The sequence below is a fragment of the Trematomus bernacchii genome, unplaced genomic scaffold (genome assembly GCF_902827165.1).
Source record: "Trematomus bernacchii unplaced genomic scaffold, fTreBer1.1, whole genome shotgun sequence".
Taxonomy (NCBI): Eukaryota; Metazoa; Chordata; class Actinopteri; order Perciformes; family Nototheniidae; genus Trematomus; species Trematomus bernacchii.
Window position 1 is genome coordinate 217286 of NW_022987713.1, and position 12613 is coordinate 229898.

General features: G+C 39.2%; 1 long non-coding RNA gene across 1 annotated transcript; it reads right to left on the reverse strand.

The window, feature by feature from the left end:
• Positions 1-4294: 4294 nt before the first annotated feature.
• On the reverse strand, positions 4295-11331 carry LOC117491197. Its single transcript, XR_004556751.1, has 3 exons — positions 11242-11331; positions 10763-10806; positions 4295-4514 (listed from the first exon to the last, which is right to left on the reverse strand). It is a non-coding gene; the product is annotated as an uncharacterized LOC117491197 (long non-coding RNA).
• Positions 11332-12613: the final 1282 nt, after the last annotated feature.

Consider the following 12613-nt stretch of genomic DNA (forward strand, 5'->3'; position numbering starts at 1 on the left):
AAGTACCTCACATCTGTGCTTTAGGCAAAGGTACAAGTCCTCAGATCTGTGCTTTAGTAAAGGGTGACGGAGGTGTTGGTGTGGGGTGACGGGAGTGATGGGGGTGGTGGGTAACCTGGGGCGGAGCCGAGGCGGCTGGAGGCTGAGGAGGATGGTGGGGGTGACGGCTGTGGACGAGGCTGAGAGAGGAGAGAGAGAGGGAACATCAAAGTGGGTCATTTTATATATATATATATTATTTATTTATTTACCCATGTAATCTTGTATTTCTATTATATTTATTACATATTATTATTGTTTTAAATGTATTTTTTTTCTTTATTCACCAATGTATTATTTTTGTATTTGTACTAATTATTATAATTTTGTTCCATCATTATTATTCTATTATTGTAATTTGTATGGCTTCATCTGATGTTTGTCAGGATTCTTGCAGACTGTTTTTACTTGAACATCACTGGTACATTTTTTATATGTTTTTAATGTATTTACTTTTTATTATTCTCCTGTGTATTATCTGCATCAAATACTGGCATGAACATTATAAATAAATATATAATATTTTACATTACACTTCATTTAGCTGACGCTTTTATCCAAAGCAACTTACAATGACCAATTACAGGGACATTCTCCCTGGAGTAACTGAGGGCTAAGTGCCTTACTCAAGGGCACACTAGTGGTGATGTTCCTGGTGGGATTTGAACTCACAACCTTCCGATCTTCAGCCCACCTCATATCCATTAGACCACCACGATCACTATCACTATAATATCCACTGAATAAAATGTTTAACAAACATCTTGTTAGGATTTTTACTTCTACACACTTCAACTAAATAAAATAACTCAATTATAAAAATGTTTCTGTATTTCTGAACACTTTTCTTAATTTTATTTGGCATTTAATTATTTTGTGCAGGAAACCATAGCATGTATTTTCCCCCATAAGGTAATATTGGGAAAATGTCTCCCTCTGGTGGAGAATAGTCGCAAGTTCATTTCTAAAGCCAGGGCCCTGAAGTACTTTATATATCCCAATTTGGGACATGTTGTGTTGCAGCAGCATAAAAGACAATGGCATTGTACAATACAAATTAAAATACAAGAAAGTAGAAAAAATACATGTTGAATTTACAAATGAACAATAACAAGATATAAAGCAAGTCTATTATACAGGGATGGATTTTATAAAAATGGGTCTCGAATGGAACATATTTTATTCGGCTAAACGCTTATTATGGACTTTTGATAGGAGCTGAGGTCACACTTTCATAATTAAATCAAAACCGTGTACGTTAAAAAATATGCCACCAAGTAGTCCACACACACCGTCAGCAGCTGTTTGGAGTAAATGTAGTGTTATAAAAATATGTATATTTAAAGTGACCTGGTGGAGGAGTTGCTGGCTGCAGGGACACTGCTGGAGCTGCTGCTGCCCAGCAGGTTAGCCAATCCTGGGCCAGCGAGGGCCCCGAGGCCCCCTGAGGGCGAAACATCACGTTATCATCTGAGAGAAACTAAACATAAATAACATTCATGACATATTGTTAGAGCCAGTATTTCGTTTTTATAAGAAAGGCCACCTAATCGTGACGTCTGTAGTCAACCAGAGTATAAAAGACTACAATTCCCACGTCGCCTCCTTTAAAGTGACAGAGATGGGAAACCTGTCAGAAGGACGGCGTCGAGGAACAGTTTCTAACCGTTCAACTTTTAAGTTATGAAGTTATATAAGCCTCATCAAGACAGAAAGAATACCTAAGTTGTTTGTTATTTTATTTGCCTCTTTGTTTTGACTATTGTAAAGCCCTCTTTTCTTTCTTGCATGTGTAAAAGTTTGTTATTTTATTTTGAGCAAACACATCTCTCGTCTCTTCAACTGTAAGTAATGTAAGTTATAAAATGTCTGTTTAAAGCGTCTAGTGGCTTGATAGATAAACAAGGAAGGAAGCCACGACAGATACACTCTGTGAGTTTCTCCTCCGTACCGATCCCGCCCAGTCCAGTCGGTCCGATGAGCTGCATCAGCTGGTTGTGGCTCATATTACCCAGAAGGCTTTGCAGGCCGCCCTCACCTGCACGGGAGAACAAGAAAATCCAGCATGACAATTAAGAAAATGTATAAAGAAAGCGTAACTAGACAGTATGAAGTGGACTTGTGATGGTTTTTGTTTCAGTATTTGTAACTGTGACATAATAATGCTTTTATTTTACTTTTTTGGTTATTTAATTTTTTTCTTTTTTAAGAAGGGGCAGGTAAAATGAGATGTACTTCTCCCTGCTCCTTTCCACCATGCGCTATAAAAACTAAACTGAAAAAACAACCAGTATACGTGTACATGTTGAGTTTATTTAATCAGAATCAGAATCCCTTTATTAGTCCCACAGAGGATACATGTACATTGTTACAGCAGAAAGAGCCAGAGACAGCTTCATGTTACCTAAAGCATGCATACAACAAAGTATTAAAGATTAAAAAAAGAAATGATAATAGGTGTTATAGTCTGTGTTTGTTGTGGGGGGTCTACTAGGGGTCGTGGTGGTTATATAGTCTGACCGCTGCAGGAAGGAAGGACCTGCGGTATCTCTCTAATGTGTAGGTGGTCCAATACTTTTGTCTATATTGTGTATAATTGAGTATCATCCGCATAACAATGAAAATGTCCCGAGTGATTCCTTATTGCCTAAAGGAAGCGTATATAATGTGAACACAATAGGTCCAAGCTCTGAGCCCTTATGCTTTGCTGTGGCAGAACTGGCTGGATCAAATCAAACAGAACTCTAAACACATTTTCAGCTCTGCACACAATCTGCAATTCAACTCTGCACTTTCTAAAACACTGCACACGGTTCTCTGAGTAACACACAGAGATCTGACATATTCACCTGTCAGCCATTTTCAACACACTGCCATTAAACATGCTACACATATGAGCCAATGAACAGATACACATGCCAGCTGACCGTTAACGCCTGGCTGCTTTACTGCTGACTCATCAATCAGGATATAAGTACAAGTGGGATATTTATTTAAAAAATCAGTTTTTTTATCACAGAGCTGAGAAAATAATATTTATTTAAAAAAAATCAAATATCCTGTTAATGAAATACACAAGAAAAAGAAAAAAGATTTAAGAACAAATTAACATTAAATATAAGCAAAACAAATATTATGCTATTTGGAAAACATAAAACAAATCCTCAGGTGCAATTAATACTAGATAACTTAAACATAGAAAGAGTATATGAAATGAAGTTCCTTGGTGTGGTTTGAGAGCACAAGATCAGCTGGAAACCTCATATCAATCATGTAAAAGCTAAACTGGCTAAGACTATCTCAATATTGGGGAAAGCAAGACACATTCTGGACTACAACTCATTATGCTCTGTATAATACACTCATATTGCCATGTCTGAGTTACTGTGTGGAGATTTGGGGAAACACTTACAAAACCAACCTACAGCCGTTATGCACATTACAAAAAAGGGCTATAAGAATAATCAATAATGTTGGATATCTTGAACACACTCATTCATTATTCTTGAAGTCACACACACTGAAGTTTACTGATCTGGTTACATTTAAAACGGCACAAATCATGTACAGAGCAAGACATCATCTACTTCCTAGGAAATTACAAACATTGTTCATAGACAGAGAGGGCGGGTATAATTTGAGAGGAAATCTACATTTGAAACAACTCAAGGTCAGAACAACTGTGAGAAGTATGAGTAGAACAATCTGTGGGGTGATTTGATGGAACGGTTTGGAGCAGGAGTTCAAACAAAGCACAAATATAATTCACTTTAAAAGGATGTACAGAAACACTTTCTTGGAAAACTATGAGAATGATTTAAGGTGATTGAAGATGAGAAATGATTGTAAATGTATGTATAAATGTAAATATGTAAGTAGGAATAACTTGCAGAAATGATTTAAAGGATAATCATTGATCAGCGGTAAGGGGTGGGAATTAATAAGCATTTGCTTCCTCCCGCTCCCTTTCGGACACATATGATTTATTATTATTATTATATGAATATTGATAAATACTGTATTCTAACAATACGGTATTCTGTTTTCACATTTGTTATTTTTTATTTGTTTTTTTAATCTGTTCGAAATAAAGATGGAAATGAAAAAAAGTGAAATGAAGTCGTTAATTCATGAGAAAAGCACTCGTAGAAAGATTTGAAATAAATGTAAATAAAATGTAAATAAAATGTCCAAAGAAAGTATTCAGAGTAATTCTTATTACAGTTTTATAATTGTTTTATATATTCTCAAATGACTGCTTTGACTGCAGCTTGAGAAACTTCTGGATTCAGTCTGAAAGCATCCTTTTTTAACTTTAAACATGATCTTTAATAATGTTGTAGTTTAGTTTAACTCTGAGAGGTGGACTGGCTGGACTCCTCACTGGGACTCTGGTTCTGGACCAGCTTGCAGGGTCCAGGAGTTCTTGGAGAGAAGGAGCGCTTCCTGCCGCAGGACTCGGGGGATGGGAGTTCCTGAACATGGAGAAACAGCTTCAGTTATTATGCTCCAAATATCTGGAACAAAGTCACAGAAAGAATGTGTCTGCAGCTCAGAGAGTCCTGCTGGGAACCCACACATGTTGAGGAGCCCAAAGTGTGATGAGAGAAATGTACAGTACGGGTCCCCAGCACATAGAAGCTTCCGGATGCTAACCTGCATATGTTGGGAGAGCTTTACAGATCAGGAGAGGAACTAAGTACATTTACTCAAGGACTGTACTTAAGTACAATGTTGAGGTACTTGTACTTTACCTGAGTATTTCCATTTTATGCTACTTAGTAGTTCTACTCCTCTACAGTTCAGAGGTACATGGTGTACTTTTACTCCACTACATATATTTAATACCTGATATGATCAATAATTATAAAACTTATATTATTCTGAAATGGACCAATCTGCACAATAGGCGCGTTCACACCGGAGTACTTTTCACCGTACTTTTCGCATTTAGTTCCGTTAGTACCCCTTATGTCGCGTTCACACCAAAAAGAGTATTTACAGATGGAGCATCTTATTTCAGACTCCAGCATACAGCTTCCTGCCTACTACCAGCCAGTTACCTGCCTAAGACCTGCCAAAGACCAGTATCTGGGAATGTTAAGCCCTCCCACTATTTTCCAAGAGGGCGTTGCCAGATTTTCAATTTCAGGATTTAACCAGGAGATGGCGCTATATATTAAATAACTATGGCCAAACTAAGATTTAGTTTTTCACAAGAGAAAATGCAGATATTATATAAAAAAAAAGTTAAAATCTTGTTTTTAATGCCCCAAGAGCAATAAAAACACTTGTTAAAAAAATCCTGAGTGAGGCTTTCATAAATTGCATTTAGCTGATGCTTTTCCAAAGCGACTTACTATTTAATAAATGATAAATGATTATTCATAACAAATATGAGTGATGTGTGATTATTATTCATGCTATATACTGATATAGGGCCTAGCTACTTAAAGCAATCAATCCTGCAAATTAACCCTTAGTTTTTCAATATAGTTATTCAGACAATGTGAGTAGAAAGACAGAAATTCTGCTCCCACCTAAGGCCAACGTTGCAATATTACAACATTTCCCTAAAAACTTACCAAAACGTAAACATTTTTAAAACTCTTTCATTTCTGCTCCAGAGGCCAGGGGTTCAATTGGGATTTGATATGTGGGGGGGCTCTGTTAGAAGGTGCGACGGGGGAGGGGGGAGAGAGTTATGGCGCGTTTCCACTACACGGCCTTGCTCGGCCTCTCTCGGTATGGCTAGGCCTCGTTAGGACTGGCTCACTTTATGGCGCATTTCCATTACAGTTTAGGAACTGGGGTAGTATCTATAGTAACGCAGTGTAGGCGGAGCCGTGACGTCATCTTCAATGAGAACCCCAGAAAAACAACACAGCCGTTAGCTGTTAGCACTCAGAGCTCACAGCTCCTCATATATGTTCAGAAACTAGACAAAAGTTAAACAAGTACAAACCACAGACTGCCTGTGTCATGGTGAATACAGTCGCTGCTTTATTTATGTCTGTATAGGCCGTTGTTGTGAGTGTGGACGGTCGGAGCATATACTGCGTTAGCTTAGCCAATCTCCATTTAGAAAACACGCATTTTAAAAGGTTTTTCGCCTGCCGTCTGTCTGCAGACTTGACAAAACATTAATTCATGGTTTTTACTAACCGGTATCAGTATGTTGTTACTTCGGCATCATTTTGAAACGTGTATTACAATTAAATCACGGTCAAATATGTCCATCTTGTTGTAGTTGTAGCCCCCTTGCCAGCGATTCTCTCTCTAGTTTAGCATACTCAGCCCGACTCAGCCTCGTTGTCTCTGCCCTAGACCCACGATTTTATGAGGCCAGAAAAACTGTGAATTAGGACCCGCCGGCCGGTATTAGGCCAAGTGGAAACGCAACCAAAAACGGGCCGCTGACGTCACAGCCCTCTTAAACCGTGCTCCGCGCTGTAGTGGAAACGCGCCATTAGACGCTCGTGAATTGTCAACAGGGGGGGGGTTGACATCAGAGCATCGTCCTATGGGCTTAGCCCCGGACAGGTACAACAGGTATTCACTCAGAGGGGGGTAGGTACTAAATGCCACCATTTACATGTAGGCAAACAAAATCAACATACAGTAGGGGGGTGGGGGATGGTGAATGTTTGTAAACACAATCCCCAGGATGTGTCCTTATCAAACCAAAACAAATAGAAAATGCAGATATTACACTCAGACATTGGAAAAGTCTATGTTAAAAAGCCTCAGTCATGTTCAGCTATGTTACTATTTATAATGTTATTGTTGTTACAACAGAAGATGTTTTCTTTTGGTGCACTTTGAGGTCAAAATTAAGAGATTTATGGATACCGCTGGAAAAAGCTGCATATGCCGAGCCTGTACGTAGCGCTGTAACTTCCTCCACAAAAGCAGCCTTCTGTTTATTCAACGTGGTGGGGGCCGAGGGAACCGGGCAGAGTTTTTCGCCGGTCAACGTGTGTGAAAGTTTAAATCTTCCTTATTGAGCTTTAAAACAAATGAATAATGACTATATAATAATAAAATAAACACCGGCTGTTGTTATGCCTGCTGTAACGTTAAATTACTCCGTTCTCCGCTTAAGTAATTATGCCGTTACAAGCTTCATAGTTGTATTTATCATCTAAATTTGCCGAAACTAGTTTAATATTCTGAAAGCCAAGACTTTGTTTATTTGAAATCAGATGAAAACAAACTGTAACGGACCCTGCCGTGTTATCTTGATATTTCCGGCACAGACCCTTTCATACCGGCAATGCACGATAGAAACAACAGGAACTGCGACAGCATAGATATGCGAACACAAACCTACAGACTGCTGGAGAAGAGATATCACAGGTTGGGACACACACATTCCGATGGCCAATTAGTTTTAAACAGAAAGTATAGCCTACTCAACATAGGGGGGTGGGGGCTGGTGAACGGTATGGTCAATGTTTGTAAACACTGACATTTTGACTTTATTTGTCATATTTGGAGCGTTATTAGAATGAAACAGCCAGGTCGTGACTCACAAAAAAAAAGTGTTACTTCACTAACTGTAAGCTTGTCACTCAGAGTAACCTACAGTTAACTTAACTGTTGGAAAATACACACAGCTGAGAGCTGCCGTTTCATTCTGACTGTTAAAAACGGTAACAACGGACTATTTTTCTTAGCGGATGCATGTCAATTTAAATCAATACATACAACTATTTTTTCAATCAATAAAAACATTTTCTAAATCCATAAAAGCATTTCAATTAATATTGGGAGTCATGTCGTTACTTTGTTGAGAATGTGGCCATGTAATAAGCGGGATAATTTGCAGCGACTTGGTCATTATGGGGAAGAATAACACCCAGGGATCTTGATCTGCCTGACAAGTTTACTGAGTTACTGAGTTTAGGCACGTTAATAACATTTGAATGAAGTTGAATACAGTATATTCATATTTGTCAGTGATTTCATGTCAATTCGGCGAACATAAACATAAATGATCGTGATTAAATTAGGATTACAAATCGAGAGCCGGCTGCATTTCCTCTCGTTCGTTTTTTTCGACTAAACAACATTATTTTGTTAAATAACAACATGGTGATGTTTTGTAAATGATTACATGTCTTATTTAGCACAGACTATGATACTATCCGTGACATATGGATCTTAACAAAGATCTGCTATACATTAGTACCAGACATACTGTACATTGTGGTGATTGACATTATTCACCCACGGATCTATGGGTTGGGGTATTGTTCCGCACGGACATTTTAGTGAACCGGACCAGCTGTTTCCGCCGGTCTTCGCTTCCCAGGCATGAAGTTGTTTACATGTGTGTTCAGATGCTAAATAAAAGTTTAGCTTGTACTTTTGATACCCCGCCTCCGACTCCCGTCTCTCGGCACCACAACATCCAGTTTACTGTATCGAAGTTGATTTCACATGAGCTCCAGTGTTGAACCCCACTGCACCCCCTGGTGGATCAATGATCCATTGCAGCTGGCTTCACAATAATTACATTTATTTATCACGGGGGCGGTATCAAGTCAGACTGGGGGCCGGCTCTTCATCACGAACCGATCACGGGCCGATCACGGACCAATCACGACCCTCGCGTTTCAAACTGTCTGAAATAAGATGCTCCATCTGTAATTTCGGGAACTTTTACCCCCATTTTTAGTACCTGCTGAGAGATGGTACTTTCCTGGGGTAAAAAAGTGCCCCAGTTCTGATTGGCTGGGCGAATTGCAAACCACGCCCCGTACAACTCTGAAATGTTTTGTAGAGCCGCCATTTTATTATCCTTGCATGAGCATTATTAGCATTAGCATTATTAGCATTAATAATGTGTAACTTGCTGCAGTTAAATACCATCATACTATGTGCAATATATACATCATATACATAGGCATTAATAACTGTGTAATATATACCTGGCTGCTAAATCCTAAGAACTGTTACAGGATTTGTATTTTGGAAAGTATTTTTCTTTTACTTTTATTTTTTTTATTATATTTTTTATTATATCGTAACTTAGTACTTTGTTTTTCTTAACACAGGTAACATTAAGCTGTCTGTGGCTCTTTCCTGCTGTAACGATGCAAATGTCCCCTCCGTGGGACTAATAAAGGTATTCTGATTCTGATTCTGATTAGCATTTTTTTTTTTTTTTTTAGCCTTTATTTAACCAGGTTAAAAAATCCCATTGAGATCAACGATCTCTTTTTCAAGGGAGACCTGCGGTACATTGGTTACACATAAAAACAACAGAAAACAAAAGGACATCACAACATAAATTACAGGGGTATACATTAGCAACCTATTTACAGTGACAGGTATCCATTAACATTTCATCCAGCCGTGCTTTAAAATGATGCAAGGGAATCAAAATGCTCAGTTTCAATGTTTTTTGCATAGTGTTCCAAGCTAGAGGAGCAGCGCACATAAAAGCTTTAGTACCTAAAACAGTCCTAGCACTTGGCACATGTAATAAGAACACATCCTGGGATCTCAGGCAATAGCTACTTGCCACTCTCTGTGAGATCAAAGAGCAGATATAAGTCGGTAGTTTACCCAGCATGGCTTTGTATATGAATATGTACCAATGACTGAGCCTCCGACCAGTAAGTGAAGGCAGACCTGCCTTGGCATACAGGGTACAGTGATGAGTAAGTACTTTACAGTTAGTAACAAATCTCAGAGCACTGTGATAGGCGGCATCTAACCTTTCCAGGCAATGGGCAGGTGCATTCATATAGATCAAATCACCATAGTCTAGCACAGGTAAAAAGGTCACAGTGACTAGCCTTTTTTTGGCTTCAAAAGAGAAACAGGACTTGTTTCTGAAAAAGAAACCTAGTCTAACCCTCAGCTTTTTAAGCAGATTAGTGACCTGAAGTTTAAAAGTAAGACAATCATCAAGCCAGATACCAAGGTATTTATAACAGCTAACCACTTGGAGTACTTGTCCTTGTATAGTCACAATATCCATTATTAGCATTAGCATTAGCCCAGCGCACAAACACAGAGAGACTAACTTATGGCAACACAAAATAAAACATGGGAGCGGTGGAGATGAGGAGGTGTTGGCGTTCTGGCGATTTACTCGGAAAGCTTCAGTAGAAGCTGCTGGGACTCCCAGCAGCTTCTACTGAAGCCAGTCCCCAACTCCGGGGACTTCCGGCCGGGGACTCCGGGTGGCAGTATACGCCGTGAAGTTGTTTGCGGCCTGCCAGTAAACCCAAAGCAGAAGAAGACGAAGTGACGTCAGCAGCGTAATCTTCCCTCAGGGAATTTATTCCGGTGTGAACGCGATCTGTACTAAATGCCCTGGGGTAATAAGTGCCGGCACTGAGTACGGCAAAGTACTTGGTGTGAATGCGGCTATTGACTACTTTTGGTACTTTAACTATATTTTGATGCTAATACTTTTCTACTTGTATTGAGTAACATTTGAATGCGGGCCTTTTACTGTAACAGAGTATTCCTACACTCTTGTACTTCTACTTTTACTGAAGTACCAGATCTGAGTACTTCTACTTTTACTGAAGTACCAGATCTAAGTACTTCTACTCACGCGTCACTGTTTTGATAGACAGTTGTTGTGAAGAGAAACAGCCAAAATGATGAAGAGAGAAAAACAAGAGTGTTGTTTTCCTCTGAGGACATGCTCCATGAAAGAGTTTCATATCTTGATGAATGGAGGATATTCAGTACTCACAGTTCTTCTGGATCTTGGCTCTGATCGTCTCATCATATCTGATCCTGTAGGGATGAACACAATCCAACAGTTATGGATCCAGTTTAAAATAAGTGTTTGTTCTTTGAGTCAGCTTCAGAGTCCTGACTGATCTCATGCTTTACATCCCATCATATCTTCTCTGCAAACACTACGACTGACTGCCACAGCTCTCAGCTGCATTACAGGAAGTAACAGTCATTAGTCAAGGAGCTAAAAACATCCCATCAAAAACAGACTACCTTTTCCACTCTTCTGTCAAATCCCATATGTCTGGTGGAAAGTTGATTACTTACTAAATGTGGCTTTGCATTTTCAGCTGGCCTTCTATAGTTGATGGAAGAATGAAAGAGCCTGCAGTCAGTGGGTAACATCACTGATCTGTTGTGATTCCCCAGTGAGAGAAACACCTCCCTGTGTTTCATACAATACTGCTGAACCAGCAGAGACCCCTTACTGACCTGAGGGTCTCCAGTCTGCAGTCTGGACTCTCCAGAAGATCTCTCAGCAGCTTCTCTCCTGAATCCTGCAGAGTGTTGTAACTCAGGTCCAGCTCTCTCAGATGGATGTTGGACTTCAGAGCTGAGGCCAGAGCAGAACAGCTGATCTCTGACAAACTGCAGCCCCTCAGTCTGAATAAAGAAAACATGATGAGGATACAAATCAGTTTATAATCCAATCAGATGTTACTCAACATTTAAATGAATCTGAACAGAAAATTATGTCTACTTCAGAAAGTGAACTTTATCATGTAAAACTAAAATGACTTCAGATGACCTTTATTCAGACGTTATCGTTTACTAAATATTAAATACATAGATTTAATTTTTACAACTAACATCTATTTCAGTTACTTTAAGAAACAGTCAACATGTATGTCTGCAGTTCTTACTTCTTACTCTTAAAAATGAAATATGAATATAAGGACATTTACAACTTTATGGCTGTAAATTATTAATGAATATAAATGAGGTTAAATTCCAAAGTGAACATGTGAGATCTCCAGCAGTAACAGAGAGTCAGTGAACTGACCTGAGAGTCTCCAGTCTGCAGTCTGGACTCTCCAGAAGATCTCTCAGCAGCTCCACTCCTGAATCCTGCAGATCGTTGCCACTCAGGTCCAGATGTCTCAGATGGATGTTGGACTTCAGAGCTGAGATCAGAGCAGAACAGCTGATCTCTGACAAACTGCAGTACTCCAGTCTGAATAAAGAAAACATGATGTAACTTTAGAAAACAATGTTCCTGTTTGAAATAACTCCAGGTTTAATAATCTGTTCAGAGTGAAACAGGGTTTTAATGTCAGAGATGATGCAGAAACAATCCACTGATAATCTGGAACTTTAACTTTGATCAGATGTTGAACAACTCCTTCATCTCCCTCACAGCTCATCAGTACTGACAGCATCTCCACTGACTCCTGGAGCACAGAGTGAGTCTGTGGAAGCTCAAACTCTCTCCCTCACACATTCACCTTCTCTTTGTTACTCTGATCAATATTCAGACATTAGCAAAAATGGAAAAAATGAAAATAACATTGTATTTGTTCAAATTCAGAAAATCATAAACACAAACAGATCAATATGAACTGCAGTCAGTGAACTGACCTGAGAGCCTCCAGTCTGCAGTTTGGACTCTTTAGTCCAGAACTCAGCAGCTCCACTTCTGAATCCTGCAGCTCGTTCTCACTCAGGTCCAGATCTCTCAGATGAGAGGGGTCAGACTTCAGAGCTGAGACCACGACTTCACAGAGAGGCTCTGAGAGTCCAAAGCCAGCAAGTCTATAATAAAACATATATTACAACATGTGTTAAAAAAGAGGAAACATTATAT